The following is a 27,832-nucleotide window of genomic DNA, read 5'->3' on the forward strand; positions in this document are numbered from 1 at the left end:
GGAAAGGAAACCACGTGAATATATTGATAGAAAACGAGAAGAAGGGCATGAACGTTTGTGGAACGATTATTTTTCTGATAATCCGACTTACAATGCTCACCACTTCCGGCGACGGTTTCGAATGAACAAGCCGTTGTTCTTGCGTATTGTGAATCGTCTCAGTGAAGAAGTTCCATATTTTAAGCCAAAAAAGGATGCAACCTTCCAGAATGGTCTATCACCCCTACAACAATGTACTGCAGCAATTCGACTTTTAGCATATGGGACTGCGACGGACTCGGTTGACGAATACATACGTCTTGCTGCTTGTACTGCTCGTAAATGTTTGGAACATTTTGTCGTCGGGATAGTTGACTTGTTTGGCACTGAATACCTACGCCGACCAACACCAGAGGATCTTCAAAGGCTATTATTTTATGGAGAACAGAGGGGTTTTCCCGGGATGGTTGGAAGCATTGACTGTATGCACTGGCAGTGGAAAAATTGCCCAACCGCTTGGAAAGGAATGTATTCAAGAGGCACCGATAAGCCAACAATTGTTTTGGAGGCAGTAGCTTCACAAGATCTCTGGATATGGCACGCATTTTTTGGAGCTCCAGGTACTTGTAACGATTTAAATGTTCTTGATCAATCACCAGTATTTAATGACATTATTTACAAACGAGCTCCCGAGGTTACGTACTATGTCAACGGAAATGAGTATAATTTGGCTTACTATCTGATGGATGGTATTTACCCGGAGTGGGCGACATTTGTTAAATCCATCCCACAACCACAACATCCGAAACATCGTTTATTTGCACAAAAACAAGAAGGTGCACGAAAAGATGTTGAGCGTACATTTGGAGTCTTGCAATCTAGATTCGCCATGATTAAAAATCCAACTCTTTTATGGTCAAAGGGTAAAATTGCATATATAATGAGAGCATGTCTCATACTGCATAATATGATTGTCGAAGATGAACGAGATTCATACACACTCTATGACGAACAAGAATTCCAACAAGAAGATGGAACTGGAACTACTCCGGATCTTACCTTTTCAGTAACTATGTCTTCAAATCTTGAAGGTTTAGGTGATGGCCATATATTAGTTCGTGATAAACAAGCACATCGCAAATTAAAGGAGGATTTGATTGAGAATATTTGGAATAAATTTGGTCATTTGTATTAATTAAATAAAATGTTTGTCTTCTTTAAATAATTAAGTCATATGTTTTTTTTTTTTTTAATTTAATAAAAGTTTAATAAGTTTGCAATTAAAATGTTATTTTATAAATTTTTATAATTGTAATATGTTTAATAAGAATATTAATAAACATTATATTATTAAATAGTTTTAAACATTAATCTTTGTACTTATTAAACATTTTTAAATTTCTATAATAATATTATATTATTAAATCTTAAGATCTTATACCTGTTCTCCCAATAACTAACTTCTTAACAAAAGTTCTTAAGACCTGATCTTATAATATTTTTACAATATTTCTCCCCTAAGATCACCCTCACCTGATCCCCCTATAAACATGCCCTAATGACTTAAAACAAGCGCTGAGTGGGAGGCAACCCACTGGTAGAAGTTAATTATTTTTGAATTTTTGCTTTTAGGATAACTAACTTATTAATTTTTGGTTTTGAGTTTTCATTGTTTCAAAAAAAAAAAAAAAAAAAAATCTGATGGGAAAAGTTTCGATTATCATTGATCAGAGCTAGCATCGACCGATACCATTTAAATGGGCATCGGTCGACACTAGTATGGACCAGAGACGAGAAAACGGGCCAATCGGGTTTGATTTTGTTGGGTTTTAAGCTTACTAGGCTTTGAATGAAGTTGGGCCGGACCGAATAAAAGCAGCATCGATCGATACCACTTAAAGGACATCGGTCGGCACCGTTATAACCGAGGCACTCCCGACTTAAACCCTCGAGCCGTCCATCTTCTTCTTTATTTCTCAAACCAGATGAGATTCTTCAAGACACCATAACTCTCTCAATACAGCTCCGTTTTGAGTGATTCAAAGCTCTAATCCACTCGATTTTCTCTCCTCTACCTGGATCTAGTGTCAATTTCGTGTTTTGGAGTGATGGTATCCAACAAGAAGGCTCGAACCAACGACGGCGAAGCTTCCTCTTCAACTCGCCCACCTCGCCAGACCAGCCGCCGTCCGCCTCCGTCAGCTCCGGCGAATGCTCCTCTGCCTCCGCAACGTCCGACGACAGCCCCCACCACCTTACGTGACCTCTCTCTTCCATCTCCCATTCACTCGAGATTTCCATGGCCAAAGGAGGAAGGTCAACCAATTCCAACTGAGAGAGAATGGCCCAAAAACAACTTTCCTGAGCTTAGCAAGCCTGAATTCATCAATAGGCCAGTGGGTGTTTTGGGAGATTATGAGACAATGCTCTACTATGCATGGCTGGGAGTTGAGATTGAGCCTACAAGGTTTGTTGATCATGTTATTCTTCATAGGTTGGGAATTCATGATGAGGTCTTGGCTTTGCTTGATAGAATGGATTTAGGAACTATCTGTACTAGGAAATATGATTTGTATCCGGATTTAGTGCGACAATTCATGGCATATGTTAGGATCACTTATCAGAATGAGCAGGCACCAATGGCAAGAGACGGTGAATTGCATTTCTTCATTAACGGAATGCCTTATAGTATCACTTTTGCTCATATTTGTGATGTATTTTGTTAGGTCCGTTATTATCAGAAAGTTGCTTTGTCCAAGCATTATGAGGATCTCTCTCCTTTGTGGTCTTACATAGGACTTGGTGTGTATAATTCCAAGAAGATGCTTCAATCAGAGGTCCACCATCCTGTACTCAGATATGTCCTTAGAGCTGTTGCTACCACTTTTCAGTGTAAGATGGAGCCTAACAAGATGAGAGCTGTAGAGCTCTACTTTTTGAGTTGTGGTGTTGGCAACATGATTCCTTCTATGTCTGTTGATGAGCGTCGTGACCCTATGCTCCTCAACTTTGGAGCTATTTTCGCTCGCCACCTGGTTGATTTGCAGACTAAGCCATTCCTGGGTACTGGCGCTAAGACAGAGGGTGTAGGGAGCCTTATCACTGCTATTCTTCAGTTCAGGAGAGTCCCCTTGGATGGTTACAGCGTTGTTACTAGGAGAGTTCTCATTGATGAGAAGTATCTGAAGAGTACACATTGGTTGAAACCGGGTTTGTTGTGGAGGTTTGTTGATGACAAATGAGACCTTTTTGTTCGTCTTCCGCGACCTGATCTTACCACCATTGGTAATGATATAGAGCAGTTACGTTTTCGCCCTTCTGTTGATGACTACATTGCTTTTCCTCCTTCTCGTTGCCATCGCACTCCGCGGACTGCTACTGATGCTGCACCTGCTACTAACCCTGCTGGGGGTTTTGAGACTGGTTCTTCTTCTGGGACTGCGGCATTTGAGTTTCCAGAGCCACCGCAGGATCCTGCCACTATGGACCAGGGAGCTCATCAGACCTATGTGGTTTCTGCTTTGCGTGCCATCTGGAATGGCATGGCTCGACTTTCTCAGTGTGGCTGCATTCGTCCTACCAAGCGTACTAGGCACAGGTCCCCTTCGCCATCTTCACCATCTGCTGATCCCGTCTCTGATGATGAGGATGATGATGATGTTTCTGCTGAGTTTTAGCTTCTGATCATGGTTTTTCTTTATCTTTTTCCCTTCTTAGGATTGAGTCATTTTTATTCTTACTTTGAGTCAGTTTGTGTTTGAAATTTGTTTGAACTTATGAACTATCTATCTATCATGTTGCTTTTAACCTGTGTTTGTGTTTGAGTGCTTCTTAACAGAATTAACATCAAAGGATTGATCCAACAACACATGAACACAACTAACTGCAACTAACAAGGAGATTCGGCCAAGAATTCACCATTCGCCGAGGGTGTCGATCGATGCCGCCTTGAATGGTATCGGTCGATACCGATGGGTAACCCGAGAATCTGTTCAATTTTTCATTCAATTTTTCAACACATTTTTGTTTATTAACTTTTCCCTTACTTGGTAACACTGGGGACAGTATTGTTTAAGTCTGGGGGAGGTTAGTACTAACTACTAATTTGTTTTTTGTTTTATTGTGTCAAAACCGTATTTTTGTTTTTATTGAGTCAAATTTTTCAAAAAAAAAAAAAAAATTCTGTTGAATTATGATCTCTAACTAATGGTTCTTGTTCTTTGGCTAACACTCTAATGATTCTTGACTAAGCTTGACCTCAGAACTGAAGTGTGGAAAAGACTATGAGCTGTATCAACAATCCTGAAAGCTCTTATTCAAAGGATATCTAGTTCAACCAACGCTGTCTCAAATTTTATCAGGATTTTCACCGGACTTAATCTCTTACTTTGGAGGTAGAAATCAGTGGACTAGACTTCTTCTTCAGGTCATACAAGACAGTGCAATTTTTCAAAGTATGTCTTCCCTCTCTTCCCTTCAGTGCTTAGAAAAAAAAAGAAAAATCAGAAAAAAAAAAAGAGAGAATAAAAGATGAGATGATTTTGATCAGTTTAGAGAGGTAGGTAAATTACCAGTGACCTCATTATTCTACTCTTGAGTCAAATGATCACACAAAGCTTGGAAGCGAGGGGTAGGTAAATTACCGATGACCCCAGTATTCGCTTAAACCTTTGATTAGAAAAAAAAAATAAGAAAAGAAAAAATTGGAAGTGAGAAAAGGGAGAGGAATGGAGATGTAAGAAGAATGTTTTGGCCTGAAGAGAGTCCATATGCCACTGTTTGATACACCAAGGTAAGAACTCACATGTACTTGCTATAATTTATGTAATGAGATGACAATGGTGAGACTAGAGATTCCAAAGAATTGTGGGATTTGAGTAAGGAATGTTGATGCTTTTCAATTGACAAAGTATATAAAGTAAGTTCTTGAGAGTCAAGGCGATGAAGAGTGCGAAGATCAGTTACCAGCAGTTGAGTGAATTCTATGTTTTCAAACCTCTTTCATAGGTCTAAGTTTCTGTTTTGCTTGAGGGCAAGCAAAGGCTAAGTCTGGGGGAGTTGATATATCATGGTTTTTACGGTTTTTAACCATGATATAAGTGTGCTTTTTGAGTCTTTTGATTTGTTTCTAGGTTGTTTTTGAGTCTTTACAGGTTATCTAAGAATTTGGCACGGATGGAGCAATATGGAACAATTTGGAGCATTTTACCGAAGGAAATCAAGTTGGAGTCGGATCAGAGTCATGGCATCGATCGACACCACTTAAATGGGCATCAATCGACACTCCTGTTTACCCGACGAGAGAACAAGAATTAGAAGTTTTACAAATTTGCCCAAAGTCTTCTCTAATTGCAACATAAGCCCTTGGACGTGTTTTAGGATGTATATATATAGTATTTTTAGGTTTTTACAAACCCTTAAGTTGTTTTCTAGCAATTATTGTTTTCTAGCAACCTTGAGAGCTTTGGAGAGAGAGAGAATCTGAAATGCTTTGTAGAGAATAATTTCTTGAACTCCCTTTACTCTTTTAATTTCAATTGCATGTTATTCAGAATTATGATTTGTTCTTCATTAAACATGTCTGAGTAATTTGCTTGTTAGGTTTAGGGTTTTTCATAGGGTTTTTATGATTTATTAGATCTGAGATTTTTAGGGTTCTTATTCTTTTATGATCTTCATCTTTGGTTGTTCTTCACAATAATTCTTGATTGATCACCTAGAATTTTTATCTTAGGAAAATAAATTGATATGAGAATATAATTGTTTTCCTGATTAAACCATTGATGAACAAAATTACTTTTTGCAAAGAGATTTGAATTAGTGATTTTGTGAACTTATCTAAACCTGTTCTTAAAGCTGATTTTTAACTTAGAATTTTACAAAAAGATTTGGATTTTCTGGTTTTAAATTTAGATAATACTTGCAGTGAGAACTGATTTATTTTACCAAAAGTTTAGAGCTCTAGATCTGATTTTTATTGCTTGAATCTTAATTATTTTATTGATTTAATATTTCATAATTTTCTGAGAAATTCCCTAGGCCTACATTTTTGATCCATTGAATTTACAACAACTTTTATTTACTATTTTGCCTGTTTTTCTTTATTTAAATTAACTTGTTTAGTGTAATAACAAAACTCTATAATCCATTGTGTTTGATCTTGAATCTCTGTGGATTCGACTCCTAAGTACTGCAGTGATCTCTTGTTTGAGAGAGTAGCTCTAGGAATTAATTTGAGCTTATCAACGACAAAAGACGGTAAATTATTAGATAACTAAGCGTTAATCCAAGGGGTACATGAACTCTCTCACTAATGTTCTATATATATTTGTCCTATAATAAACAAACATTGATTAGGGTCTCATTGTATGGATATTGACTTGAAGCGCAAGGAAGACCCGGATTGGCTCGTGGAGCAACGTAAGAAACAGGGCCGGCAATAGGTATGTGCAACAAGTGCATTTGTACTGGGACTAGGGGTGTCAATTGGGCCTTAGGCCTGCGGGCATGGCCCGTTAGGTATAGTAGCGGGTCGGGCATGGGCCCTTAATTTCATGCCCAAAAATCGGCGGGTCTCGCGGGCATAGCCCGTTTGGTTTGCGGGTCAAATGGATTTTGTCCGCTCACGCCCGCAGTCATGTGGGTGGTCCGCGAAATTGCCAACATCGCAGAGTTCGCCTTTGAGAGAGGAGGAAATTCAAGGAGAACAGAGGAGATTCTTTTGCTTACTGAAGCAATTCTTTTGCTGCTGATGAAGCAATTCTTTTGTTGGCCTTTGAGACACCGATTGGCAATCGATTTTGCTAGCCTTTGAGACACCGATTTTGCTGCTTACTGAAGCAATTCTTTTGCTGCTGCTGAAGCAATTTTTTTGCTAGCCTTTGAAACACCGACCAATTGCTGCTGCGAATCAAAGGTGATTTTTTTTTCTTTTACAAGTTTGGTAATTAGATTTGAGCTCTACTCAAATTTCTGTCTAAATTTATTATCTATGGCTCGCTCTCATGAGTCACTTACAGGGTATCTTCGATGTATGGATGTGGAAGCTTGCATCGTTTTGGCCACTGTTCTTGACATCATTGTGAGAGGTATCGTAACTACACCATTCTCTCTCCCCAGTCTCCACTCACCAACCAAAACCTCTCTGCTCCGTATTGTTTTGACGCCATCGGTGATGTTCTTGAGAAGAAGAGATGCCCGCGGGCATGCCCGTTAGTCCGCAAAGATATGCGGAGCGGGCATGGGCATTGATATTTCACCCGCCGCCCGTGGCGGACATGCCCGCAGTGGATCACTGAAAATACAGGACCGTCACGGTCGGCCCGTTCGGGTGCGGGCATGCCCGTTTGACACCCCTAACTGGGACTATACTAAATTTACATAAAAATAATTTTTTAAAAAATTTTATATGTAATTGAGTACAAAATGTTTTGCAATTATTACACTAAGAAAGAAGTTAAGATCGTTGAATCTTGGATTCCCACCTATCACAATGATCTTAAGGATCTTAAAATATCGATTTAATAGTTCACTGGTTGTAATATATATGAATATATGATTAAAGAAAACATATGTAAAACAAAATTGGCTGTAATAAATTAAGGTATCGTTGTTAGTCAAGGGCTTCTTTAAAATTAGACCTACGAATTAGGATCGTAAATCTATAAGATTTCCATCATGCAGGTATGTCGAGTGCATAGGCATTCATAAACATGACACATCTGCAGAGAAGAAAACCGGCGGAGAAAACTCCGGCGACCCAAACCGCCGCGGCGGCAGAGAAGAAACCAAAAGCCCTCAAGAAACTCCCCAAGGAGCCAGCCGTCGACGGAGACAAGAAAATGAGGAAGAGATCGAAGAAGAACGTGGAGACATACACGATCTACATCTCCAAGGTGCTGAAACAAGTCCACCCAGACATCGGGATCTCGAGCAAAGCCATGGGAATCATGAAAAGTTTCATCAACGATATTTGTCTGTTTGGATTAATAACAATAATACAAACTAAAAAATTAAAAACCATTCTTTTCTCCTCTGCTAAAATCCTTTTTACACTACAACAAATATTGACATTGTTAGCGTGAGAAAACTGCTATCATAGATATTACATAGCGTTATCGTAAATGCTGTGACATCGGCAGCCACGGTAGACCCCCCACATACAATAGCGTTTTTGACATGCTATAATAAATACCTACATACGATAGCATTTTCATATTATAGCATTCGATTACTGCTATAATACATTTTATGGTAACACAAAATTAGTGTTATTTTTTTGGTATATAAATTTTATAATTTGTATATTTGAATCCTATTTTGCAGAATTTATTTAATTAGATATATATATATATATATATATATATAATATTTTTATTTCATAAAATCACCAACATACATAAAATTATTATTACATTAACAAAATGAAGTCTTACATAATATAAAGTCTTACATAAAAATCTTAATTAAAATAAACTAACATCACCAAAAAATAGAGACAAACTTCTAAGTTCTAGAACATATACATGTAACTCAGATGATGATTAACCTCAGATGCTTCTTTGGACAAAGTATCGTTGTTGTTGCAGTTCATTCACCACCACCTGAATCAACCAAAGCAATTAGAAACAAACAAATTATCTATCAACCAAAATGAATGGAAGATGATAGAGTTTAACAAACCATTCCATTAGGTAGAGATCCTGATTCTGATGATTCATGATATATTTCAAGCAGCTGAAATAATACATAAAAAGTTAGAATGACAAGCAAGATTATTAGGGTACCAAGGCAAAGGCTTGATAGCCAGTTCACCACTCTCTATAGCCTAGGTAGAAGGCAAAGAATTCAACATTTGAGAATTGTACAAAATGATACAAAAACAAAAGCAAGAGTCAATGTATTATTTACCTCATCCTGAAGAGATTTCATGAAATCATTCTCCAACTTGAGTCGAAGATCATCGCAAATTTACCACTAAAGAATCACATAATAAACAGAGATCCAACCAAATTAAAAAGTCAAAAACTTAAACCATGAATGAAACTGTTAAACGGTTCAAGGATGTAGATAAACAAAGCATACATAAGCAATTGGAAATAACTCTGAAAGCAGCAGACAATGGCTTAAGAAGGATCTCCATTAACGAATCCCACTCTTCTGCTTTCACTATCCTTTGCTCCTTACACACCACAACAAGAAAGAACAATACACAATGTTGTTTAGAAACCAAAAACTTGTCCTAAATCCTAATCCGTGAGAACAAATTCAAACTTCCTAAGAAATTTATCTTTGCAAACCTAAATATTGCAGAATTCAATCCAATGGATAACACTTATATATGTTGTAACAAGTCAGATCATGTTCTAGTTGACATAAAATAAATATGTCAACAATAAGATGTTAACTAAGATAAGAGTAAGAACCAAGACTCTTTCTTTCTCCCTCCGCCAATTTTATCGAACCCAGACTCCTCTCTTCGTCTCTCTCTCTGGCTTCATAATCGCTATATCGTGGGATACAAAATCAGATCTGAAGATTTAAAATAACAAACACAATATTAATTTGTAATTGAAATCGATTCTGGTTCGAAATTGCATATAAGTAACATGAGTCCTCTTTGCAATAGCTCGGACGGCGAGTAAACTCAGACTCAACTCAGGATGAAGGAGATTTGAGTTCAAATAATACCAAATCGGAGAAATTTCTGAGTACAGGTGAAGGAAAAATAATTATAGTGTTTAATGGTGATGTGGTTGAAGGTTATGAGCCGAGAAGGAGGAGAAAAGAAATAGAAGACGATGAGAAGAGGTTGAAGAAGATCTGGGTTTGATTCTGGGCTGGTCATCGACGTAGACAATAGGAAGATCAGATCTGATTTTTTTTTTTTATTGCCTATGGGTTTGAGTTATGGAGATAGAGAAAGGGGATTAGGGTTGAAGGAGAGAGCGTGAAAAAAGTATTGAGAAATAGATGTAGAGACTAGAGAAAGAGGAAAAGGCGTTTTTCTGAATTATTTGGCTAAGTGTTGGCGGACTATGGGATTTTAGATTCCCGCTTAGAGATTTTTTGGCTTAGCATTTATTAAATGCTATCATATCACGTCTAAAATTACAAACTTATCTTCAATAGCAATTGAGTAAATCGAGCTATTTTCATGTGCTATTAATGTAGGTTTTTTTTGTAGTGTTACCCCGATCAAATGACTCAGGGTACTATGGCATATGATCACATGAATATAGTTATTAAAACAAATTAATAGAACGATACAAGCTTTATTGGTTTGAAATTACAAGATCGAATACTTAACGTTAGAATAAGTTTTTGGTTTTTAATAGATTCAAATTTGAATAAGTCTTGTATTTATGTCTAGCCGTTTATAGATTCATGTCACATGTATATCAATGAATGATGTGTAATCTAGAGGTGGTTGATAAATGGATTCGAATATCAAGTAAGTAATTATCTATAGGTGGTTTATAAATGAAAAATGAGTCAGAATATGATCGTAAGATGAAGATGCAAATTATGCAATAACTAAAATTAGCATACATTAAAGTTAATTAGTATATATTATAAAATTTATATTTTGCTTCAGAATTCCAATTAGATAATTTATTGATTTAAATTATTTAATCAACTCATAAAAATATTTTGATCATCTTTTTTGAATTTTTTCTCGCAAAAGATAAATGGTACGTAGATACATGATTCTCTCCGCGTCTATCACATACTTCAAGTGAAAATTTCAAAGTTATGTGAAACAGTTTATGTTAATTTCTGTATTTAATGGTTTTAGATTTCTTTTTTGCTATAAACAAGAATGAGAATTTTATAGCATATTTAAAAAAGAAGTTGTGTTTGTGATCGTCGAGTATCATGATTGTTGGGAATATCGTTGATTTTTACGAAAACTATTTAAAGAAAAAAAAACTATATGTAAATGACTAAAAATTCATCAATCTCCTTCCTTCTTTAAAGCCCACCTCCGTATAGATCGGAAAGCTCGATCTAAGAACACAAGTCCAACTCTCTAAATAATTCTAAGATATTTTTCCGTTTCTCTTCCTAGCTATGGATAATAACGAGCGTGTGGAAAGGACTCATACTTTCCTTCACTCCACTAGGTATTGAAGTCAAATTCTGGTGACAATGTTGATGCATTTGTGGTCTTTCCCAACAGAGATAGGTACCACCATGCTTCTGCTCTTCCAGGGTAAGCTAATATTAGGTTGTTTATTAGTGTAATTCCGATTTTTTTTTTACTCTATATCTTTGTGATTTGGTGGTGTAGACTCATGAGAAAGACCAATGAGAAAGATCTCATCCCACTTGGTAAGTTACATGAGGTAGGAGCAAGTGTGGTTGAAATGACGGCCGCTGTGCGCATTCAGTGCTTGGATGCTTTGGAAGATGTGACTAATGCAATAAATCAACGCAACCCTGAATAGGTAATCCAACCATAACCGATTTGCTTTTACCCATGTTCTCTAATTCGTTTAGTCTTGTTGTGTAAAATGCTATTAATGTGGGGTTTATGACTGGTTTTTATCACAAGAATTTGTTTGGATGTTAATGCTAGCTTGTTTGTGTCTCTCTCTCTTGTTAATCCACATGAACACACATCAAGGTATTCTTAATTCTTCGGCATCACCAAAGGCCCAAACAAAAAAAAAACAAAAAAAAAATTCAAATAGATTGATCAATTTTACACTGAGTTTCCTGAGTTATACAAAATGTTATATTGCATGGTAATTGCAATAAAAAAAACAAAGTTATGTTAAACAGTTAATGTTATTATTTATATCTAATGGTTTCTAGATTTCTTTTTGCTATAAACAAGAATAAAAAATTTGTAGCGTATTTAAAAAGGAAGTTGTGTTTGTGATCGTCAAGTATCATGATTGGTGGGAATATCGATGAATTTTCAACGAAACTATTTAAATTTGCCTACATTAGTTTATAAATTTGTTTATAAATCGCAAATATGTGTTAGAGATTTTTCCTGTTTAATTTTCACCAAAGTTTTTTGATATATTAATTTTTGATATTCTAAAACTGGTTTATTGGTTTCAACTTTCAACGCAAGTCTTATATCAAGATCAATATTTTGATTGTCTCTTAACGTTCTCACATGTTTTGGGTAAATTAAAGAATCATGAATTGTTGGTAGTATGTAAATATCAAGTATTTTTTTTGTTGGTAGTATGTAAATGCCAAGTTTAAAAAAAAAATATTTATGATATATGAGAATATAAATGTCTTGTTTCTATTTGTTCGGATTACTAAAGATACTTGAGAAAGTTTAACTACAATACTGTCAGTCATGTAAACTAAATATTCCAAAAATATCTGAAAGAACAAAAGTAAAATGGTTCTTGGATTGTTACGTGCTTTTACATATAGCATAAATCATAGTTACTTATAATTATAATTTTTTTTTGTAGATGTAGGAGAAGTATTAGCACAATTTTATTATGTTCTCTTTTGTAGTTAACAGAAAACATCACATAAGCTAATGTAAAATATAAACTTTTTTTTTCTCTTTTTTTTTTTTGCCTTTTTTGGTTTTAAACATTTTATAACATCTTAAAACTTTAGTGAGCTTTTTAATAAAAATATACATCAAACAATGACAAAAAAACATATATCAAACTGTATTAGTTTAAAGTTATACATTTTAATTAAAGCATCTCTATGTACACAGTTAAGAACCACATTATGCTCGTATAAATTAAAGAGCAAAACAATTTTTATATTTATGTATTTATCTTTGATTAAGAGTTTTTCAATCAATTAATAATCTCCTCTAGATCCATAAGCCACAATCTAATGGCTATCGTTTATAGCATTTGAGAGTCGAATCCACAGAAAACTAGAGATCTAAAACACTAGGAATACACAAAAATGTTAAGCTAAGCAAATAAAGATTGGAGTTTATTCTAACAACCTAAGTGAAATTGCAAAAGAGAAACGAAAGAAGTAAAATGCAAAATGGAATAGAAAAACTAAGGATAATTGACCTACCAGCGGAAATAGAGAAACCTTGTTTTCCCTTCTTGTTCTGGTTTTGGTTCCAGGTAGTCTCATCCCAAAGATGAGCTTCATCCATCTATGTCTGCTCTAGTCAACAAATATAACAAACAGAACGCATCAACCCATCTCCTACTGTTCTGAGACAAAAACCGTAGGCCAAGGCTAAGAACAGTTACTCATTTCTTCTGATTTATGGCCTAGTAAAATTCTAACTTTTGATTTATTACCAAACTTTGTAAAACTCTTGCATCGTCTGGTATTCTTAAAAATCTAGAGAGAGAGAGAGAGAGAGAGAGAGACGCACACACACAAATTGCTCATCAATATGATTATCCAAACAAGCATTCAAAACATAAGGATTGGTTACATATTTAACACACTGTTGAATTGTATTTTACACCACCTAAAAGAAAGACAAGTTAACTACTAGAGAAAATGGTAATATGGTCTCTTAGTCACCAAGATTGTTGTTTTGTGCCACCACTTTCAGAAGGAGTTCTCTCAGTTCATACAACTCGTCCAGGAACAGGTCACTCAGATCAGAGGTGAGAAGCTGTAGGTAATGGAAAAACCTCTCGAAGGGATCTGCTACAGTAAACTCGTAGCCAAACTCATCAAGTACCTCGTATATCTCAGTACCACTATCCAAAATATTATTCAAACACCAATCAATCAAGCTTACCAAAAAAAAAAAAAAAAATACTGAGATGTTGTAATTTCAAACCCTACCCGCCAATTGTGTAATTTTCTTAAAGACTTTTCTGAGCGAAAAAGTGCAAACTGAAACAACATTTGGACTCATCAAAGAGTTAAATCAATAAAACTCTTTAGGTCATATGATATTTATTACAAATCACAGAATCCACTACCAACTAAAGGCATCCTAATATATTAATTGGGAAGTACAAATATAAAACTAACCTTAAATATGTGTAAAAAATTACATTCACTTGCCATTAGAAAACCTTAATTAATTATTTAATCTTTATTAATTATTAATAAACAAAAAAATTATTAACAGATCAAATTAAATTAAATCTACAAAATTAAATAGAATATATTCGAATCTAAACTAATTTGTACTTAAAAAAAATATTATTAAAAAATTAACAGCTAAGATTTTAAAATCTAATCGAATAAAATCTACAAGTACAAATTTATCAATATTTTTTACCAGCACAGGTTAAAGATTTTAAAAATTAATAAATAACATAATACGAAAATAAATTATTACAAATTTTCATCAAAAAAAAGTTCAGCATGCGATTTTCCGCAGATTAGTACCTAGTAATATTTAATTTCAACCTCATGAACAGAAAAAGTAGTTAAAAAGCAGTAAAACAGATAACATCTTTATGACTACTCAGATTTCTCTCGCAATATATTCAACAATAACTTTATTCAGAGGATTGTTAACCACGCTCTTCAATGCCACCAATTCTTCATCACTCATTTGGCTGAGAATTGCAGTTGCCACAACCACAATCTCAAAAAGGCTTTCCAACGCTTTGTCGGTCTTTGACTCGTTCCCAGATGCATCTATACTACCAAAAAAAAAAGAAAAAATTAACAGCCCTTGAAGGTTAGAAAAAACAAAAAATTTGATATAAGATCAATTTTCTAGGGTTTGATATCGATTTTTTTTCCTATCTTGTTACCTCGCTGGCTTGCACATCCTCCTCAATTATTTGTTGAAATTTGAAGAAGAATTAAGGGTGAATACTTATTATTAAATCATGTTGATCATCTAATCAAGCTACAACAAGATGTCATATCATATTATATTTAAAAAATAAATCAAAATTTAAATAGAAAAAGTAAAATAAATTAAGGAAACAAAATATGTATATTTTTTTTTTAGAAAATTAAATGTGAGTTTGGATTTACAAAAAATGGTTTTGGGTTTTTAGATTTTACAATTAAATGAAACTATATGTCGATTTAAGATTATAAAATGGTTAAGATTTAAATTTTACAATTAAACAAAATTATGGCCATGAATGGAATGATTTTTCAAATTGGTTTTTAGCTTTTGGTTTTTAGATTGTAGTTTTTGGTTTTTAAATATTTGGTTTTGGTTTCTGTTAAAAAGATTAAAAAATAAAAAATTGAAAATAAAAAATGGAAAAATGAAAGGAAGAGAATGACCTAGAGAAGAAAATGAGAAACCAACTACTAAACATTTAGGGCCTAAATATCATTTTGTAAAATTTAAGATACAAAGCTAGCCTTGTTGCCAAAGGTTTCACCCAAAAAGATGGCATTGACTATAAAGAGACCTTCTCTCCAGTTTCAAAGAAGGATTCTCTTAGAATTGTTTTGGCTTTGGTGGCTCATTATGATTTGGAGCTTCACCAAATGGATGGGAAAACCGTCTTTCTTAATGGAGAGCTTGAGGAAGAAGTATATATGGATCAGCCTGAAGGGTTTGTGGTCACAGGAAATGAACATCTAGTGTGTAAGAGTATCTCAAACCCCACTCTATTTTAGAGTCAAGACTCTATTATAGAGCAACATTTGCTCCAACCCTACTCTATTTTACTCTAAAATAGAGAAAATGATGAGATTGCTCTATATTTAGAGTAACTCTATTCTCAACTCTATTTTTTTACACTACCTCTATTTTAGAGTCAAGTATAGAGTAACACATTGGAGAAAAACCATGCTCTATTTTAGAGTTACTCTATAATAGAGTAAAAAATAGAGATATACATTGGAGATGGTCTAAACTGAAAAAGTCAATATATGGACTTAAACAAGCTTCCAGACAATGGTATTTGAAGTTTAATGATTCCATTACGTCATATGGGTTTGTAGAGGATATTGTTGATCGATGCATCTACATAAAGATCAGTGGGAACAAATTTGTAATTTTAGTCTTATATGTTGATGATATTTTGCTTGATGCGAATGATATGGTTATGCTACATGATATAAAGATATATTTATCTAAGAACTTTGAAATGAAAGATATGGGTGAGGCATCTTATGTGATTGGAATAGAAATAATCCAAGATAGATCACGAGCATTACTAAGTTTGTCTCAAAAAGGATATATCAATAAGGTCTTAGAGAGATATAGAAGGCTGCAAAGAAGGTTCTCAGGTACTTGCAAGGCACCAAAAAGCTCATGCTTACATACATGAGGTCCGATGACTCGAGGTCATTGGATATTCAGATTCAGACTATGCCGGATGCATTGGATATTTGTTCTTGTTAGCTGGAGGAGCAATATCGTGGAAAATTGGAAAGCAGTCTGTCATTGGTTCTTCCACTATGGAGGCCGAATTTGTGGCATGCTTTGAGGCCACAATTCATTCATTGTGACTGCGGAACTTTATCTCAGGGCTTCGGATTGTCGACAACATAGAGAAGCCGCTGAGAATTTACTGTGATAATTCTGCAGCTGTCTTCTTTTCAAAGAATGACAAGTACTCGAAAGGTGCTAAACATATGTAGATAAAGTACTTGTCTGTCAAAGAAGAAGTGCGGAAACGTAGAGTGTCTTTTGAGCATATAAGGATGGATATGATGGTTGCAGATCCGCTAACTAAGGGATTACCACCCAATGTGTTCATTGGCCATGTAGAGCGTATGGGTGTTATAGATAAGACCTTGCTGTTTTGATTATAAGATGCTTATTATGTATGAGACATTATGAATTCACTTAAAGTTATGTTTCTGTTTTTTATTAAACATGTTATCATAAAAGTATGTGTACACATTTATTGTTTATAGATAACATAACTATTTTGAGAATTAAGGTTCTTCTCAATATAAAAAAATAATATAAAACAGGAATTGATTTGTGATACATGGAAGGGAGCATGTCGTTCAATGACTTGTGACCGCCATGATTCGATTAGTTCTGGTTTTATTATGGTCAAATGATCTTGATATAAAAGCGCGCATTAAAGTTATTAAACCATTAAGTTGACATAAAGTTCAAGTGGGAGAATGTAAGAATATTTATATTCTACGTGGCCTATATGTCTTTCGGTTTAATTATAAAGTTCAAGTTCATATTAACGTTAATGAATTATAATATATAAGACGACACCATGATGGATCGGTTTCGGTTAATGATTATAACTAGGTGTATTGATAACCCTCCTTCCTTAACAATATATATATTTGTAACATCCTTGAACCAGATATTGCATTTTTGGTCTAAGTGTCGATTGACACCATGGGTGTATCGATCGTCACCAACAATTCCGGTTTCAATTGGTTTGTTTTAATTGCTGTTTAGTTCGGTTTGGTTCAACTAGAATCCCTAAACCGACATATTTAAGAGGTGAGTCGACGAAAAAGGGTTGGGAGGTTCTCTTTTGTCGCCGTTTGAGAGTTTTAGGAGAAAAGAGTGTTCTTGGGGTTTTGGTAATTTTTGAAGAATTGTTGGCTGTTCTTGAGAGATCCGTTGCTGGGATTGCATAAGAAGCTTGCTAGGAGTGTGAGGGCATTAGTTTTGTGTCAGAATCTCCTGCAAAAGAGGTGAATGCTTGAGCATGGCTAATCTAAGCCTGGGATCTCTTTTGTTTGGTTGTTCTTTGTTTATTTGTGGTGTTTGCTTGCTTGGGTTTGTTGTTTTCGTGTTTCCCATAGGTTCCTGAGGTGTTTGGGACGGTTTTGGGATTATTTGAAACGGAGGATCGACGTTCGGATTCTTGCAGTTCGCGTCTGCAAAAGCAGTGTCGATCGACACATGTATGGTGTCAGTCGACACCATGTTGTGCTAGCTTCGATTGACACCAGCCTAGTGTCGGTCGACACCAATCTTATCTGATTCTGAGTTTTGCCTGGTTTGATGTGTTGATTGTGTTTATTTGTTTAGCTTAACAATGGAATCTCAGGATCTTGTGTGTATAGCCCAGTAGATGGGAGGATGGCCTCACTGAGTGTTTATGACAATACTCATGCAGTGGCTATTATTGCATTGTTGTGTTTGTGGTGCAGAAAAAGACAAAGTGTGATTGTGGAATCAAGGCGATGAGGAGGAAGATGTTCTAGAGGCTTGATTGATTGTGGTCTAGCTATTGTTAGGTTGCTAGTGTTCAGTTGATAGAACATTGTAGGATGTTGGAACTTGGTTATTTCATTGTTGGTTCTGAATTATTGCATTGTTGGTTATTGGATTGTTATTGTTGGAATTCTTATTGGTTTAAAGGAATTGTTTTGTTTCAGCTGTTGTTGATTGTTGTTAGGTTGTTAGTGGGTATGGGACCACTAGTGAATTAATATTATTATAAAAAAAACGGGAAGGGTTGTTTCATTTTGGTATCAGAGCCCTTACAATTCTAGGTTTGGGTTCACTAGGCTTTGTGCTGTAGATGTTTGGGATTGCATGTCTTGATTGATTATGTAAGTTAGTCAATTGTGCGTGGCATAGAGTCCTAGAAAATCTTCTTTGAGCCTACAGTGTGATTCCACGGTGAGTTTTGGTTTTTGGATTTTTGTATTATGTTAAGATTGCTTGTTAGCCTCTGTTCTTAGAAGTGCAGTGGCTAAAGGTGTTTGAGTTGTTGGTCGTGGACGGGGACGTGGTCGTGGTCATGGTCGGCGGATCCCTAGGCCAGCGAGTATGTGGTCCAGAGTTCCACGAGGAGGTACGTTAGAGGGTCGCAAGCGTATCAGGAGGGACCAGAGGGGGTTAGCCGGTGACGTGCCGGGGGTGCTGGGAACCCAGGTGTGGGGTTGCAGCAGGTAGAGCCCAGGGTCGAGATGATCGCTTGGCGGATCTGTTGGCGCATCTGTTGGAGCGGTTACCGAGAGGGGTACAAGTGCAGGCTCCAGTTGTATCGCATGTGGCGGGGTGCAGCCGAGGGCTGCAGATGTTGAGGACTTTCCATCTTATGTAGGAGGATGGAGCAGTGGTAGATGACCGGTACGAGATTCTTCGCGAGAGGTATCGAGCCTAGAGAGGCGGATAGATGGACATATGTAGTTGGAGCAGATATTTCTCTGTTTGGTGGGTAATCCAGTTGGATTTTAGAAGTTGAGTGGGCAGGTGTAACATTGTAATATTATACTCGTACCACGGGAAGTACCTTTGGTCGAAAGATGTTTATAGTCTTTAAGGATTGTTGCTACTGAGGGGATGAGTAATTCTCCTGATACCGAGATCTTGAGGATGGTGATCCAAGAGTGTGACGGTAAAACTCGATGACGCTGGTCTGAGAGTGAGGTCGGTATGGCCTAAGGGTTGCGACCTATGGGTGGAGGAGTTTGGAGGAAGAAATGCCTTGGACGTGAGTATAAACATAACGACTGAGTGTAGACCTCGAGAGAGTGCTGGTGGTTTAATCTTGGGTTTTGGATGTGTTGACCAGTGGTCAGGGTTTTATGACCGGAGCGGTCATGAATGTGTGGCTGTTGCGCCGGTGGTGCTGGAGTCTCGGGAAGGGGAGTTGCAGCAGGTATGAGCCGGGAAAGGCATGTTTGCCAGATGCATAAGTTCACGAGAAGCCTTCATGGCAGGATAATCTAATCGTTGCGACGATGTTGGATGAAGTTCATTGGAGATGGACAGGGTTGCTAGATTCATGGTTTTGATAAGCTTGTTGGGGGAAATAAGTTAAGTGGGTTGAGTTGGCGGCCTGCAAAGCATTCGATACGGTGAATCAGAATATGCGAATGTATGGTACTTGTTTATTTTATTACGCTCGTATTGATGATTTGCTGTGGAGAATGGCTAACCGGAAAGCTAATTTTGGATTAAACTACCTTGTGGAAGTTTCGCTAAGTGACAAGTTACTAGAGGTTCTCGGATGGAACAAGAGGTGTTGATATTCGGGTGGTGGTGAGTTGATGTCAGAATACTTGATTATTAGTCTATTAGAGCTGAGGAAGTAAATAGGGGATTATTTCGTCTTATCACTTCACCGTGGGGAGTGTCGGTGTTGTTCGTCAAGTAGAAGGACTAGGTATGGATTTATGAGTTCTTGGCGATGCCTTTCTGGTTGACTAACGTGCCAGCAGCGTTTATGAGATTGATGAGCAGCATGTTTCAGGAATTTTCTAGACTTGGCTGTCATCATTTCCATCGATGATATCCTAGTTTATTCTATGAGTCCTGAGGAGCATGTAGTGCATTTGAGAGCAGTTCTAGAGAAGCTGCTGGAGTAGAGATTGTTTGCTAAGCTGAGCAAGTGTAGTTTCTTGCAGCGTGAGATGGGTTTTCTGGGTCACATTGTTTCTGCAGAGGGGGTTTATGTAAATCCGGAGAAGTTTTAGGCTATCCGAGTTTGGCCTAGACTGTAGAATGCCACAGAGATCAAAAGTTTTCTTGGGTTGATAGGTTATTACAGGAGGTTTATGGAGGGGTTTGCAAGCAGAGCACGTCCGATGACTAAGTTGACAGGGAAGGATGTTCCTTTTGTTTGGTCACAGGAGTGCGAGAAGGGCTTTGCAAGCCTAAAGGAGATGTTGACTATTACGCCAGTGTTGGCTTTGCCTGAGCAGGGAGAACCCTATGTGGTTTATACAGATGCATCCAGAGTTGGTTTGGGGTGTGTGTTGATGCAGCATGGGAAGGTGATTGCCTATGCTTTGCGGCAGTTGCGGAAGCATGAGGACAACTATCCAACTCATGAATTGGAAATGGCTGCTGTAGTTTTTGCCCTGAAGATTTGGAGATCTTATGTTTATGGTGGAAAGGTACATGCGTTTACAGATCATAAGAGCCCAAAGTACATATTCACTTAGCCCAAGCTGAACTTGAGGCAGAGGCGGTGGATGTAGCTGGTGGCGGATTATGATTTGGAGATAGCCTATCACCCTGGTAAAGCTAACTTGGTTGATGATGCTTTTAGTCGGAAGCGGGCGGCTTTGGCTCAGGAGCAGGTTATGGAGTCTCTGGTAGGGGTGATCAGTGCTTTGAGTTTGTGTGTGGTTTCTCAGGAGCCGTTGGGTTTGGTTGCAGCCGATCGAGCGGATTTGTTGAGCAGAGTGCGGTTAGCTCAGGAGAGTGATGAGGGGCTGGTGAATGTCTCTAAGGCTGCGGGTTCGGAGTATCAGGTCTCTGCTAATGGGACTATCATTGTGCATGGTCGGGTCTGTGTGCCCAAGGGTGAGGAGTTGAGGCAGGAAATACTGAGAGAGGCTCATTCGAGCAAGTTCTCTATTCATCCATGAGCGACCAAGATGTACTGTGACCTCAAGCGGTATTATCACTGGGTCGGGATGAAGAAGGATGTAGCCAAATGGGTTGCGAAATGTGACACTTACCAGCTAGTGAAGGCGGAGCATCAGTTTCCTGGTGGATTATTGCAGAGTTTGCCCATTCCAGAGTGGAAGTGGGATATGATCACGATGGACTTCGTGGTGGGATTGCCTGTGTCAAGGACGTTTGATGCGCTTTGGGTCATTATGGACCGTTTGACTAAGTCTGCGCACTTTCTGGCCATCAAGAAAACAGATGGAACAGCGGTTTTAGACAAGAAGTACGTGAGGGAGATAGTCAGATTGCATGGTGTGCCTGCTAGTATTGTGTTTGATAGAGTTTCCAAGTTGACCTCTGTATTCTGGAGGGCGTTTCAGGCAGATATGGGCACGAAGGTGCATATGAGTACAGCCTATTGTCCTCAGATGGACGGTTAGTCGGAGAGCACGATCCAGACTTTGGAGGATTTACTGAGGATGTGCGTATTGGATTGGGGTGGTCATTGGGCAGATCATTTGAGCTTGGTGGAGTTTGCTTATAACAACAGCTACTAGGCGAGTATTGGGATGGCTCCTTATGAGGCATTGTATGGGAGGTCGTGTCGTACACCATTTTGCTGGACTCAGATGGGGGAGTGGAGCATTTATGGTGTGGATTTTGTTCAGGAGACCTCGGAGAAGATTCGGGTTTTGAGGCTGAACATGAAGGAGGCTCAAGATCGGCAAAAGAGCTACGCTGATAAGAGGAGGAAGGATCTTGAGTTTCAGGTTGGTGATAGAGTGTACCTAAGAATGGCCATGTTGCGGGTCCGAACAGGTCATTGACAGAGACTAAGTTGAGTCCGAGGTACAGGGTATGTTCAGAGTAGTTGACAGGTGGGACCAGTGGCCGGCTGGAGTTGCTTGAGGTTATGCGTCCGTTCCACAAGGTATTTCATGTGTCGATGCTGAGGAAGTGTCTTCAGGAGGGTGATCGGTTGTTGGCTAAGATTCCTGAGGATCTTCAGCCCAACATAACCTTGGAGGCGAGACCGTTGAGGGTGCTCGAGAGGAGAGTCAAGGAACTTCGAAAGAAGAAAATTTCTTTGATGAGAGTCATGTGGGACTGTGATGGAGTAGAGGAGCAGACTTGGAAGCCAGAGGCAAGGTTGAAGGCAAGGTTTAAGAATTGGTTTAAGAAGCAGGCTGCGACTTGAGCTTGTCTAGCCGGGTCCCAGTTGTAGTCCATGGCTGGAGCGGGTACGGAGTATTCCAGCCCATTTCTCTTGATACTTGGTCGCTTAGGGGTGGTTGGTTGTGCGACTAAGTACCAAGATAAGGTGGTTCTCGGGATGCGGGTTGATGGCTTGGATTGTGTATCTTATTTTGTTTTTATTTTGTATTTTCGTTGAGGTTGTAACGATAATGACATTTTGGGATTAATAAGATGAGTATTTTTCTTTATGTTTGACTGTTGCTGTCATGGGGAAAAGATAAATAGCTCAAGTTTCTAATTTTGGGAAGTTTCCATAAATAGAAAGTTTCCATAAATAGAAAGTTTCCACAAAAGGGAGGTTTCCAGATTTAGAAAGTTTCAAAAAAGACAAAATTTTGTGGAAAGTGTTGAGGTAGATCTAGTCGGGAGATACTCGTGACATCAGACTTGTTTGCTCAAGGCGTGTGGGCCCAACTCATGTGATACCGATAGCTCAATGGAATTTGTGGCCAGAGAGTGGGAGTGGTATGTTTGCTTCGGATGACGATCCGAGAGTGCGCTTAAGGGTGACGACCCAAGAGCGGGATTTTGAGACTCTCTGAATACCGTAGCTGTGAGCCGCGGCTCGGCAGTAACCCGGTATGTCTCGAGGGTTGCAACCTGAGAGCGGGGGGAGTGTGTGTGAGTGACTTCCTGGATGTCGTAGCTTAAGGTGGTTAGCCTGATAGCGAGCCGGCATGATTCGTTGGTTGCAACCACGGACGGGAGAAGCAATGAGTTGTTAGCAAATGACGTCTTGGATGTGAGTATATTGGCTAGAGGGATACCTCGGGGTTTAGTCGGAGGTGTGTGGGCTGTTGCGACAGTTGCACGGGAAACCTTGGCTGACGGTGTTCAGTCCGGTCGGAGGACGTGCGGGCCATGTTGACGGTGGCATAGGGGTCCTTGGCGAATGGACGATGTTGCGGGATTCGAGGACAAATCCTTGTTGGTGGGAGAGAATTGCAACATCCGCGAACCAGATATGGCATTTTTGGTCTGAGTGTCGATCGACACCATGGGTGTATCGATGGACACCAACAATTCCGGTTTCGATTGGTTTGTTTTAATTGCTGTTTAGTTCGGTTTGGTTCAACTAGAATCCCTAAACTGAGATATTTAAGAGGTGAGTCGGCGAAAAAGGGTTGGGAGGTGCTCATTTGTCGCCGTTTGAGAGTTTTAGGAGAAAAGAGTGTTCTTGGGGTTTTGGTGATTTTTGAAGAATTGTTGGCTGTTCTTGAGAGATTCGTTGCTGGGATTGCATAAGAAGCTTGCTAGGAGTGTGAGGGCATCAGTTTTGTGTTAGAATCTCCTGCAAAAGAGGTGAGTGCTTGACCATGGCTGATCTAAGCCTGAGATCTCTTTTGTTTGGTTGTTCTTTGTTTATTTGTGGTGTTTGCTTGCTTGGGTTTGTTGTTTTCGTGTTTCCCATAGGTTCCTGAGGTGTTTGGGAGAGTTTGGGACGGTTTTGGGATGATTTGAAACGGAGGATTGACGTTCGGATTCGTGCAGTTCGTGTCTGCAAAAGCAGTGTCGGTCGACACCATGTTGTGCTTGCGTCGATCGACACCAACCTAGTGTCCGTCGACACCAATCTTAACAATGGAATCTCAGTTGCTTGTGTGTATAGCACAGTAGATGGAAGGATGGTCTCATTGAGTGTTTATGACAATACTCATGCATCTCAATATGTGTTTGTGGTGCATGAAAAGGCAAAGTGTGATTGTGGAATCAAGGTGATGAGGAGGAGAATGTTCTAGAGGCTTGATTGATTGTGGTCTAGCTATTGTTAGGTTGCTAGTGTTGAGTTGATAGAATATTGTAGGATGTTGGAACTTGGTTATTTCATTTTTGGTTCTGAATTATTGCATTGTTTGTTATTGGATTGTTATTGTTGAAATTATTATTGGTTTAATGGAATTGTTTTATTTCAGTTGTTGTTGATTGTTGCTAGGTTGTTAGTGGGTATGGGACCACTAGTGAATTAATATTGTTATTATAAATAAAAAAAAACGGGAAAGGTTGTTTCAATATCGTTAATATCTTTCTATGTTATTCGTATATATGATAACGTGTAATTAATCTGAAGTATTATATTAATTACATGAAAGGTTGTCATACATATACATATGTTATTATGTGGTTGTTCAAGTAAGTGACGTACGTGGATTGTTATGTTGGTTCACTAGTGACGTTTGGTCACCTATCAAAAAGTGAACGAATGTCGTAACAAAACAACAACAACAACAACAACAAAAAGAAACATAGAAAGAGAGAAGAGTGTGGATTCCTTGTCCATCAAAGGAATCATAAGAGAGAAAAGGTCAAAGGGAGGAGAAAATCAATTTGAAGACTTGGATCCATCATCAAGCATAATCAAACAATGGATCAAGGTTAGTGTTTCTTCTTCTTTAAGAAAGTGTTCGTGGTTGAATTAGATCAAATCTAGATGATCTTTGGGATATGTTGATTTCACAAATATAGAAATCTGAATTTATAAACTCATCAAGTACCTCGTACATCTTAGTACCACTATCTAAAATATGATTCAAACACCAATCAATCAAGCTTACCAAAAAAATAATAATTCAAAAAAAAATCAAAAACAAATTGTAAGGTTTTTACACTGGTCTGAGAATGGTGAAAGGTGTGTGGTTCAGAGTAGGAGGAGATATGCGAATGGAAGCTATCTGAGCGTTATGGTGTTAGATATCCTCGTTGAGGGATTGAAACATAATGTGACGGAGTTGTTGTCTTTGATGGGTCTCTGCGTACCAGATAACAGGTGGAAGAGGAGGGTTTTGGTCGGGTTGATTATCTTAACTAATAACGATAAAATTTAAAGAAAAGCATATCTAAAACTATCTCACAAAACCAATTTGTACATAATGAATTTAATTTTCATTCAAATATTTTGTGTTTGTTGATGCGTGAGACGCATGATTCTTGAACTATTATTTTTTTTTTTCTTCAGAAAGAAATTGTTTCTCCAAAACCCTATTCGCGGATTGTGTAATTTTCTTTAAGGCTTTTCTGAACGAAAAAAATGCAAACTGAAACAACATTGGACTCATCAAAGTGTTAAATAAAAAAAACTCTTTAGGTCATATGATATTTATTACAAATCAAATAATCCATTACTACCTAAAGGCATCATGTTTAATTTCAACCTCATGAACATAACAAAATAGTTAAAAGCAGTAAAACAGATGACATCTTTATGACTGCTCAGATTTCTCTCGCACTATGTTCAACAATCACTTTTTTCAGAGGATTGTTAACCACGCTCTTCAATGCCACCAATTCTTCATCACTCATTTGGCTGAGAATTGCAGTCGCCACAACCATAATCTCAAAAAAGCTTTCCAACGTTTTGTCGGTCTTTGATGAAGGTTAGAAAAAACAAAAAAATTCGATATAAGATCAATTTTCTAGGGTTTGATATCGATTTTTTTTCTATCTTGTTACCTCGCTGGCTTGCACATCCTCCTCAATTATTTGTTGAAATTTGAGGAAGAATTAAGGGTGAATACTTATTATTAAATCCTATTGATCATCTAATCAAACTACAATAATATGTCATGTCATATTATATTTAAAAAATAAATCAAAATTTAAATAGAAAAATTAAAATAAATTAAGGAAACAAAATATGTATATTTTTTATTAAGAAAATTATGTGTGAGTTTGGATTTATAAAAAATAGAATAGGAGTTTTAGATTTTATAATTAAACGAAATTATATGTCGTTTTAAGATTATAAAATGGTTAAGATTTAGATTTTATAATTAAACAAAATTATGACCATGAATGGAATGATTTTTCAAATTGTTTTTTAGCTTTTGGTTTTTAGATTGTAGTTTTTGGTTTTTAAATATTTTGTCTTTGGTTTCTGTTAAAAAGATTAAAATTAAAAAATTGAAAATAAAAGTTGAAAAAATGAAAGGAAAAGAATGACGTAGAGAAGAAAATGAGAAACCAATATAAGAGAGTTTTTGGTTGTTCTTTGAAAATGGATTAAATCTTTCAAAAACTAGATTTCCCGTTTTTTAGGGAATCCAAGTTTGTAAAATCTTGAAAGACAGTAGAACCTCGACATTGAATTCTTCTGCTAGCTCCACGAGAAGTTTCTTGTTAAGTATCGCCCTTGTGACCCCTTTCTTGATAGAATCACCAGTTTTGGCTTGTTCTTGAAATCGAGTTTGGTCACGTTGGCTTCTGTTTCCTCCTGGATCAAGCCTTGGATACAGTGAGTATAACCTCGATCCAAAACGTTTCTGAAAACACATATTTGTGACTAATTCTAATTACGTGTATGATCGACTTCGAGTATGTATGAGCATAAAGTAAATAAGACACAAGCTTTGTTAACGGGGTTCGGATATCATACATCCTCGGAATCAAGTCCAGAATTCATTCACTAGAAAAGGCTGCAACCTACAATTGCTATATGGCATCCACCACTCTTTCCTAGAATTACAATGAAAGAGACTACCACTAATTGTCTTTTCTGACTAGTGTAGATCTTCAACTAAACCATCAAAAGATCTCTCTATCTTGTTGATGGGACGACACCACACATCTTGTGTGCATCTCTCAAAACTACCTTGAAGCGTGCAAGTCTTCATGAAGTGCCTTCTTGATATTTATATCAATTGCACAACCCCTAGGGTTGGCAACTTTCCTATTATACAACAAATAGAAAATTGAATACTTTCCTTTTTCTTTTTGGATAAGGAAAGTTTCTCTCCATGATCTCATCTTAAATCTTCCATTCAATATCTTCATCCAGCTAAGCAACCGCCACTTGGCTTGTCCAAGTCGGCCTTAAGCTTTTGTACTTAAACTCTTCAATTCAGCTTTTTGTACTACTTCATGTATTAACATCAGAACTAGTACAAGAACTACTTAAGACGTTTGATACATCCTCTGATATATCTGACCCTCTTGGCTTGTCTAAGTTATCATAGAGTCATGTATTCCAACTCTTCAAGGTAGTCACACAGTTGGCTTCTTGTACTACTTCGGAACTTTGCACGTGTTCTTATCGCAATTTGTCAAGTAGTCCCTTAGCATCTTTGCTAGTTCTGCTCATTGTCTCCACACCATCTATGAGGCATCTATGATGTTTCTATCTCTCAACATTTGTATCACCTCTTGTCTTAGCACTAATCTTATGACATTATCTGATAGCTTATAAAACTCAGTCAACACATATACCTTCAGTTTCTGAAGTCAACAATGGTTTGATTCCCATTGACCAGTGAAGAATTCACAAGTAACTTGTCGTGAATACGCAATCCAACGGTAGGTTCTTTGAAACAATGGGTTCTCGCATCTCCACTTAAATCAACCAGTGGAAAATCTGAGAGCTGCGAAATGATATCTTAGTACTTCATCTCCCACCAATCATGATATTTGACG

At 37.4% G+C, this 27,832-nt stretch overlaps 2 long non-coding RNA genes and 1 pseudogene across 3 annotated transcripts; 2 read left to right on the top strand and 1 right to left on the bottom strand.

Moving 5' to 3' along the window:
- LOC104772474 (uncharacterized) overlaps positions 1-27,832 on the top strand; it is a 44,377-nt pseudogene that overhangs the window by 11,015 nt on the left and 5,530 nt on the right.
- Positions 8,431-10,023, bottom strand: LOC104770633 (uncharacterized). Of its 2 annotated transcripts, XR_015592609.1 has the most exons (5): positions 9,405-10,023; positions 9,064-9,160; positions 8,890-8,955; positions 8,662-8,715; positions 8,431-8,582 (listed from the first exon to the last, which is right to left on the bottom strand). It is a non-coding gene; the product is annotated as an uncharacterized LOC104770633 (long non-coding RNA). The 2 variants fall into 2 exon arrangements; XR_015592608.1 differs by having other exon boundaries at positions 9,064-10,023.
- Positions 24,648-25,403, top strand: LOC147918777 (uncharacterized). The gene is made up of 2 exons (XR_015592610.1): positions 24,648-24,801; positions 25,069-25,403. It is a non-coding gene; the product is annotated as an uncharacterized LOC147918777 (long non-coding RNA).

Source organism: Camelina sativa, chromosome 20 (genome assembly GCF_030686135.1).
Source record: "Camelina sativa cultivar CO46 ecotype springtype chromosome 20, ASM3068613v1".
NCBI lineage: Eukaryota > Viridiplantae > Streptophyta > Magnoliopsida > Brassicales > Brassicaceae > Camelina > Camelina sativa.